Here is a 9,473-nt window from a genome sequence, read left to right on the forward strand (position 1 = left end):
CTTCAAAGCAACAAGTAACGGGAACGTCATAAATCATAAGCAAATGTACTTTGTTACTGTCTTTTCTTAGAAGAGACCCCCTTTCGTACGCTCAGGACAATAAACCCATATCTTATCTCTGGGTGCAACAGTGTCTGCCTGTCTGACACAGCATCTGCTGCAATGTCTTTCCCACACGGTTCTTGTGCAAGTCACTTATTACCATTGCTCTAATGCTCATATGCTTACAGCCATACCACACTGAGCAGGCCCGCTCTCGTACGATCTCAGAAGCTAAGCAGTGCCGGGCCTGGTTAGTACTTGAATGGGAGACCACCAGGGAATACCAGGTGCTGTAAACTGAAGCTGGGTTGGCCAATCCCTCGCTCAGTGGAGTTACTGGATTACTGAAACATCGAGAACAAGTGGATACCAAATCAGGTGTAAACTCACTATTGATGGCCTATGCTCTACTGCAGTGATAACTGCATTCATGTATGGCTTCCAAGCAGACTGGATACATTCACAGAATACAAATATAAATTATTATGTATTGATTTACAGAATAAAAATACAGTACTCCATGGACTAGTTCACTGGTGGAAGGGGATCAATATTTGGCTGGGCCACACACCGCATACTGTACTTCAAGCGTGGGGGAGTTGGGAGTGGCTGACCAAATGTGTGTGGGTGTGTGAACTGACGAATGGAACTAAGCCAATTCAAATTTCTTCCTTTCTGCCTTTACTATTATTATCAAACAACGCTCTGGTTACCGAGATGACAGTTAGGGAGCAACAAACCGGTATATTTGCAGCCAGTGTATGACAGGTGGCACTGCACAATAGACTGATAATAATTTTGTATTGAATAACTCATTTGCATGTGTATAAGGAAATGGGAAGCTGTGGCCATCAGCAAAAAGGTTTTCATGACATGAAAACAAAGTAGTTCACTTTATCATGGCTAAGGAATATACTATTAGACACCCATGCAAAAACAGAAGAAAATCCCACACTGTCACCAGTTGACCAAAGTACAGGGTGCCTGAGACCATCAGAAAATGTGTGTGTGAACGGCTGAAAACAGGACCACTAACCTGAGATCATTTCTGGCTCAGAGACGAGGGACAAGCTGCAGTCACTCCTTTAATGGGTTACTAGGAGGATGTCAAGTCCTCTGGCTTTAATGGGTTACTAGGATGATCTCAAGTCCTCTGGCTTTAATGGGTTTCTAGGAGGATCTCAAGTCCTCTGGCTTTAATGGGTTTCTAGGATGATCTCAAGTCCTCTGGCTTTAATGGGTTTCTAGGAGGATCTCAAGTCCTCTGGCTTTAATGGGTTACTAGGAGGATGTCAAGTCCTCTGGCTTTAATGGGTTACTAGGATGATCTCAAGTCCTCTGGCTTTAATGGGTTTCTAGGAGGATCTCAAGTCCTCTGGCTTTAATGGGTTTCTAGGAGGATCTCAAGTCCTCTGGCTTTAATGGGTTTCTAGGAGGATCTCAAGTCCTCTGGCTTTAATGGGTTTCTAGGAGGATCTCAAGTCCTCTGGCTTTCCAGCAGAGGCTACTTGTGGAACATGTCTGAGACTCTGTTTTGATACAAGACAAAGAAAATCTATTCCTATCTATATGTAACAGGGTTTAATGTGCTTCCCTGAATTTTCCTCCCTTCATGTGTTAATTCTCTAGCACGGTCAAGGTGCAGATTATTGATTTCCGAGTATTATTTGGATACAATGTATTGAAGTGGGTGTGATTGAGAGGTTGTCTCTGGGTTCTTCCTTTCCTCTGTCTCTTTCTTCGAATGTATAAGACAGAGGTAGGTATGCGTCCTGCAGACACACACTAGCGAGTTAGCTAGCCTACATGTGAGCTTGTTTTGTGCATATTGTTTTAAGTGGCTTGCCTGATTTGTATTGACAGGAGCTGAGCGACTTGCTAACTCTGTCCAACGGATTTTATGTTCGTCATTTGCATGTATCAGGTGGGTCACGTTTTGCACTTGTGTGTTTTGTGCACGTGTTAGCTCTTTCTTCGAATGTATAAGACAGAGGAGCTGAGCGACTTGCTAACTCTGTCCAACGGATTTTATGTTCGTCATTTGCATGTATCAGGAAGCAGCAATACACGTGTGAACATCAGGTCGGTGGCTGTGTTCTTCTTAAACAAACACAACGCAGAGTGAAACAGCGAGGGGAAGATAACCTCTGTTACATATATACTCTTTAATAACATTAAATATAGTTCTATCTATGTATTCTTTAATAACATTCAATACAGCCCTATCTATATATTCTTTAATAACATACAATATAGCCCTATCTATATATTTTTAAATAACATTCAATACATCCCTATCTATATATTCTTCAATTACACACAAATGACAGTGACATTATCAGTAATTGTCCTGACAAAGGTATATGTTATGCTATGACCATTTCTATCCATGTGACTTTAGTTTTCATGCCATCTGACAGTGCAGAGTGATCTATTTCACGTTTACAGTGAGATGACACAGGAGTGTCATTATCATTCAATCAGCAGTAGGGAGTAAAGGGTGCGGTTCCAGTATGGTGGTGTCGCCATGGTGTGTCTGTAAGAACGCTCTGGAGTCAGAATGCAGTTTATGGGTTAACTTTGAGATTGCACAGCCACATAGTAATGCCAGGACTAAAGCACACACACACACACACACACACACACACACACACACACACACACACACACACACACACACACACACACACACACACACACACACACACACACACACACACACACACACACACTACTGCCAGAACTCAAATAGGTATTTCCAGCTAAATCTTTAGAATCTTTCGCTGGAAGGTGAGGGAGGCGCTACAGCAGAACTAGAATCATAATCTGGCAGGGAGCAGAAATCCTATTTCAATTACATGTCACATGCTTCAGTTCTCAGCGCAACACAAAGATGTTGCTTATAATACAGCAACAAAGTAAATCAAATAGATTCCAATAAAATAAAAAGATTAGACACATAGTTCAAATAACGTGCATGCTTGATCAAGTTTGTGGCACACGCCTATAACATGAAGCGAAATGCACAACTGAAACAAATAACAAATCATACTGCTAAATGAACAAAACTTAAACAGAAATGATTTCAACCTGCAACTTGAAACACGGAGGCTGGTTCCAAAACAGTAGAAAACTAGCGATAGCTAACGAGCAGTAACGTTAGTGGCGTAGATCTGTTTGAGTATGATCTGTATGATTTTTTTTTTCTTGGTCACGGGTTGCTAGGCAGATTTCGTGGGGGAACATCTAAACCTGCCCCATCTCCCAATGTAAATGTGTGCCTGTGTCGCTCACGCTCATTGGTGTTTCCATAGCAACAGTCTTGTGTTTGCAGCGCTGCCCCAGAAAGGGAGGGACAGCGGGGCGAGCAGGCAGCATTTCACAGAGCAAGCACAAACACAGAAACACACACAAATCAAATTACTCCAAAACAGTACTATAATGCTTGTGAGTCTAGTTTATTCACACACACATTTACAATTGAAGTGCTACTTTGCATTTTAAATCAAATAAGATATATTTTGCCACAAAGCACAGATGTATTGAGCTTTCTGCACCACAGCGCCATCTGGATCTGGTGGGGCAGTGCCCCATGTGCCCCTAATGTAGAAACGCCACTGGTTGTATGTAGTTCCCAGAATCCTGTGTGTTCTATGTTACGTGTAACTCTGTTATTAATGTTGTAAATTTAGAATGTATTTGTGCTCCTAGTGTTAAAATCAGTGTGTTATGTGTAACGCCCTGGTGTAGTTTTCCTTGTGTATTAGGGTCTTGTCCACCATTGCCCCGTGTGTCATCTCTGTACACTAGATCCCCGCCTGCCATTCAGTATCTGTTATCTGAAGCTTGTGTGATGTTCAGTAAATGGCGAGACAGCAAAGGAAAGCTATCAAGATGCTCCATGTTACACTGGATGTGGGATCTAGTGCCCCGCTGAAGACTGGAGGATATCTATCAGGATTCTAGACATCGAGGATCGCTTTGACGAGGTGCACCGGGGAGAGTCCAGCTGGAAGACGTGTCAGATTGTGCTGGCATTCCCCGGCCTGGGCGACTGGAAAGGAGCGGATCGCCTGCCCCAGCGCTTCACCTGGACCCACTACCACTGCTCCAGCATTCCAGCCAACCCCAGAAGAGACACCGGCACCACAAACCTACCCTGATGCAGTGAAGGAGTCCAGCATGAATGTTAACAAAGATGGCCTCGCCGCTGATGTGGGGCTCGGTGCCGTTCCCAGACCTGCAGCTTCCATTCATTCTCGCCGCTGATGTGTGCAGATCGGAGGGGCGCGGTGGGCGGGTGATTGCCTACTTCAGCCTTCACTCAATCGACTAGAGAGAAACTTCTGTGTTACTCGTCGAAAGCTGCTGGCTGTTATTCAAGGAATCATTAAGGAGTTATCCAAGGCTCCAGGTGCCAGTGGACTTAATGTTTGGTCCTCCTCCAGAAGCGGAGGTGAGGCGCGAGCCTAATGCAGCCTGCGTGAGGGACTGGAGGAGGTGAGGCGCGAGCCTAAAGCAGCCTGCGTGAGGGACTGCAGGAGGTGCACCAGACAGGCAGACACTGTTGCACCCAGAGATAAGATATGGGTTTATTGTCCTGAGCGTACGAAAGGGGGTCTCTTCTAAGAAAAGGGGGACGGTAACAAAGTACATTTACTTATGATTTATGACGTTCCCGTTACTTGTTGCTTTGAAGTCAGCAGATTATTTTCTTTTCTAAAATGCGATAGGCCATACACTGTGTTCATTACACTCCTACACTGACAGTCAAGTTCAAAGTGCTGCATGTTTTTGAAAGGTCCTCTGTGAACTTGTCAGTAGTGATGATGGCTACAGCAGATTAAGATGACGAGCCCAATGGTCATATCTGAAGTCCATGTTTGACATTTTTAAATGAAGAAATATTAGCTCTGTTTACCGTGCACAAACTCACAAAATCACTGCGTACAAAAATTCACTGTCCAACCTGAGAAAGCATGACGTGGTATCTAAACCTTTGGTATGCATTTTTTTCAGTCAGTGCACCCTAATGGGTGTAGACTTCAGTCTAATGTTGAAACCATTGGACCAGCCTTGGCATTGCTATACTTCCTAACCCAAACCATTGGACCAGCCTTGGCATTGCTATACTTCCTAACCCAAACCACAGAAGGAAATCCACTCATAGGGTCTAAAATGGCCAAACAAGACTCAAGGTACAGACGTACACGTACCGAGCCCAGTAGGTAACCAAGAAGCAACCTGACCCTAGGGAGCCCAATCTAGCTGTTGCACTTCCTGTTTTCCTCTCTTTCATGTATTTCAATTATTCATAAGGCATCACACACTCACACACAAACACACACACCAAACTCACAGCTGGGAGAGTGAATGAGAGTGTGCCGAAGTGATGTGGCCGGAGCGGCTGTCAGCACAAACGTGATAGTGTCTGTATGGGTTTATAAACATGTGTATTTGTGTGTGTGTGTGTGTGTGTGTGTGTGTAAAGAAAAACTACATTCAAGTCAGTTCTCCACTAATAAGTGCTCCACCACTAAGTTTATATGTATGTATATATGCTTGTTTGTATCTATATAAATGTGTTTGTGTCTGTGGACGTGTCAACATGTGTGTGTGTCTGTGTGCATATGTTTGTTTAACCACCGTTGTTTCCACTGTGCTCCATGCACATGACACACACTGGGTGTCTTGAACCTACTGTTGAAAATGTGTGTGTGTTTGTGTGTGTGTGTGTGTGTGTGTGTGTGTGTGTGTGTGTGTGTGTGTGTATGTGTGTTTGTGTCTGTATGGGTTTGTAAATGTATGTCTGTGCGTGTGTGTTTGTAAAGAGAAACGTGCTTTGGATTTGCTAGATTAAAAGTCAAAGCAAGAACAAAGGCAACAAAGACAATACTCATTTTAACTTTTTATTATTGATAACAAGTATTAAATTCACAATTTACTATAGGGCTGTCTCCTAACATTTTTAACACAGAAACAGAATAAACAATTTAAAACTTCAAAAAATATACAATATAAACAAAAATTTAAATGCATACAACAATTTCACATGTACAAAGACCACTCAAAGTCCACAAGCTTTCTTTGGAGTGTGCTCACATTTGGATTTATGCCTCCACGCCTCTTCTTCGAGCCTTGTTCTGGGTTAATGCCCAAGAAGCACCTGTGAACAATAAGCGAAGACTTTTTTTTAAATATTGCATTGTTTATCCAAGGCACATGCAGTGGTGCCCCTTCCCCTTTAACCAAATCGTACACCAAATAAATTAGTATTGAAAGCCAAGCAAGATTGATATAAGCAAGCAAATCAGGTGTGTAGAAATTGGCTTCCATTGTAAGGCAAAGACCTTAAAATACAGTTCATAAATATACTTCAAGGATCACTGCCAAATTGTTGGGGTAAAAGTTATATCAACTATAGCAACTTTGTAGTGATTCATGACTAATCATGGCTTAATTTGATCAAAATGTAATTTGCTAGATTGATGAAACATTCAATGGTGGATCAAAGTACAATAGTAAAAAGAGAAACACTTTTTTTTCTCAGATTAATTACACAGTTTTTTTGCCACTGGCTATGTGTTCTTTTTACCTCAACAGCCTGCTCCACTCTTGTTAACTGCCTCTGAAAAAGAATGGAGAGCAATTAGTGACAGATGCTGATAAGAGATAGTAGTCTAACAAATACTCCTTCCTATATTGATATGTAAAGACCACCAAATGAAAACACATAATATGCGTTTTCCTAAGATATAAAATACTTTCTTGTCTGTGATGCGAAGCTTTTTGGAGAAAAACAGCTTTAAAATGACTTAGTTGCTGCAGCTGGAGGCGGCACGACTGCTTGTTTACTTTGACGCATTTTGGGCGTTTAAGCTACCCGTACTTTAGAGGAGGCTTTGGGAGCGCTCCGTGAATAATTTGATATTTGAATAAATGAACATGTTTTATTTACGAACTATTGATTGCATATAAATGTATATGTCGCACTAACTGATGCTCTAGAAAACTAACGATAGAAAGTAATTTGTAAAGGTTGTAACCGAGATAAAGTATATTTTGGCGGCAGCTGCGCTGTGCGTTATGAAGAGCATTGTCCTGATTTTGGTTTTATACTTTTTCAGACTTGTATGCAGTCGCGTTTGCAGCAAATATTTGATGGATTGTTTGTTTTACTGTGAATGCAGATACGTGGTTTGTACAAAATGTAAATGTTTAAGAATGTGTATTTATATATTGTAATTTTTCAGAATTATTTATGTTCAAACTATACGATCATTCAGTGCGCTATGCCAGTGCTGTCTGTCTTTTTGTTTGGATTATTTAGTCCTTTGGTTTGCACGAAGATTAACGAGCTATGCATTTTTATCTTCATGTAATTTAGAATGCTATGCAACGCATGAGGTTAGCCAGTAAGGCAGTTGTTGTAAAACGGCGCGGCTCCTTTAAGAGCAGCACGTACAGGGTGGGTGTGGCAGAGCGAGGAAGAGAGGTGATGTTTAGAAATGGTTTTAGATATAGCGACCGGAGCAAAATGTATGTGCTGTAACAGTATTTCAGTGTGCAAAGAATAATTCATCAAGAAAGAATACAGTGGGCAGTGATTTGCTAACCAGCAGCAGAGAGAAAGAAAAAGGGAATTAACCCCGAAGTTATAAACTGTTAATACTTCGGCCCTGGAGCATTGAATACAGTCTCCCCTGCAATCTCCAATTACGGTCAGAGACAGACAGAGCAGCAAAGGTTAACACAGTGTTTGCTAGCCCATACGCAGAGAGCTGGAAGACCCTCTCCGCTGGAGACTTGTATGCAGTCGCGTTTGCGGCAAACATTTTATGGATTGTTTGTTTTTTAGTGAATGCAGGCACTAAAAGCCACTGTGAAAAACCCCTGGTCCGATTCTTTGTCACCAAAACACACAAGAGTGAGGGTCGTTACACTTGTTTGGTGTGTTTTCATTCTAAGAAGCAGAGGAACCACAACTTCACTCCCATAGCTGGAACACTAGACTGAGGTAAGACCTACTTTGTGATGAGCAGAAATTATCTATGTAAGGGATAATGTATTGTCCGGAGCAGGGGCGGCTTGTCCATAAGGGCGATTGGGGCGACGCACTGCCTAGGGGAAAAGGAAAAAAAAAAAAAAAAAAACTGTATAAACGCATGTATAAACGCAATATCCTTGTAAGTCGCGTAAATGACGATTTTCGGTCGGATTCTACCACTAGGCCGTCTGATCTGCCTCTGTATGTCATTGTCGAATCATGTAACAGTCATTCAGTCAGCCTAAAGTCGTGCTTCAAATGGCCCCGCCCCTTCTGGGGCGATTTGGGGCGAAATGAAAATCGCCCCAGACCTCTCCCATTGACTCCCATGTTAAATCCATTTTTTTCACAAAATAGAGCTCTCAATGCATTCTCTATGGCTTCCGGGAGGGCTCGCCCCTCCTGGTCTTGTCATAAGTAATCGACGTAAAAGCGTATAAGTACGTCATACAGCTTCGACAAAGATGGCCAGTGCTCAGTGCAACAGCAGCAATTCAATTCTTTCTTTGAAAGAGATTCCTTTCAGTCGGCGTAACAATGAAGACAAATTGGCAACAATACAATTAGGACCTCCTAGACCAAATATAACGATTAAACAGGTAGCTACAAAGAAGGGGAAATCCTACACCCGAGGATTTTCAAAGAATTGGTACCAAAGGAAATCGTGGCTAGCAGGCTGTGAAGTGGCTAAGGCAGTCTTTTGCTATCCCTGCCTCCTTTTCCACCCCGAAGGCTCCATGACAGACAGCACTGCATGGACAACAACCGGAGTTAAGGACATGCACCATCTGTCCGAAAAGGTAAAAAAACATGAGCAGGCGAAGCTACACATAGACAGTTGTCTGAAGTTCTGTGGTTTTGGGAGGGTGAACATTGCCACTCAACTGGATGAGGGATACAGGCTAGCAGTACGCCGCCACAATGATGAGGTGAACAAGAACCGACACATCTTAAACCGGCTCATCCAATGTGTCAAATTTTGTGGCGTTTTTGACTTGGCCCTACGAGGCAAGGATGAAACGGAGGGCTCCACCAACCCTGGTATTTTTCTTGGATTGGTCGACTTGGTGGTACAATTGGACGAAGTATTTGATGAGCATCTTAAAAATGCTACAGTTTTCAAGGGAACATCAAAGACGGTTCAAAACGAGCTACTCGAGTGTATGCTAGCGGTCGTGAGGGAACGCACTGTTGCAAATCCTCATAACTACTCCCATGACAACAGCTGAAGCTGAGATGTTTCTCAACCTTGAAGAGAATTAAGACATTCCTGCGAAATTCAATGGGCCAGGAACGTATGAATGCACTGGCCATGCTTTCCATGGAGAGGGAACTTATCCTTAAAATGCCTGATTTCCACGAGAGAGTCATTGACCGCTTTGCC

The 9,473-nt window shown here is 42.6% G+C and overlaps 1 pseudogene; it reads left to right on the forward strand.

Moving 5' to 3' along the window:
- The first annotated feature begins 222 nt into the window (after window positions 1-222).
- LOC116218810 lies at window positions 223-341 on the forward strand (annotated as a pseudogene).
- Window positions 342-9,473: the final 9,132 nt, after the last annotated feature.

This window comes from Clupea harengus, chromosome 2 (assembly GCF_900700415.2).
Source record: "Clupea harengus chromosome 2, Ch_v2.0.2, whole genome shotgun sequence".
Taxonomy (NCBI): domain Eukaryota; kingdom Metazoa; phylum Chordata; class Actinopteri; order Clupeiformes; family Clupeidae; genus Clupea; species Clupea harengus.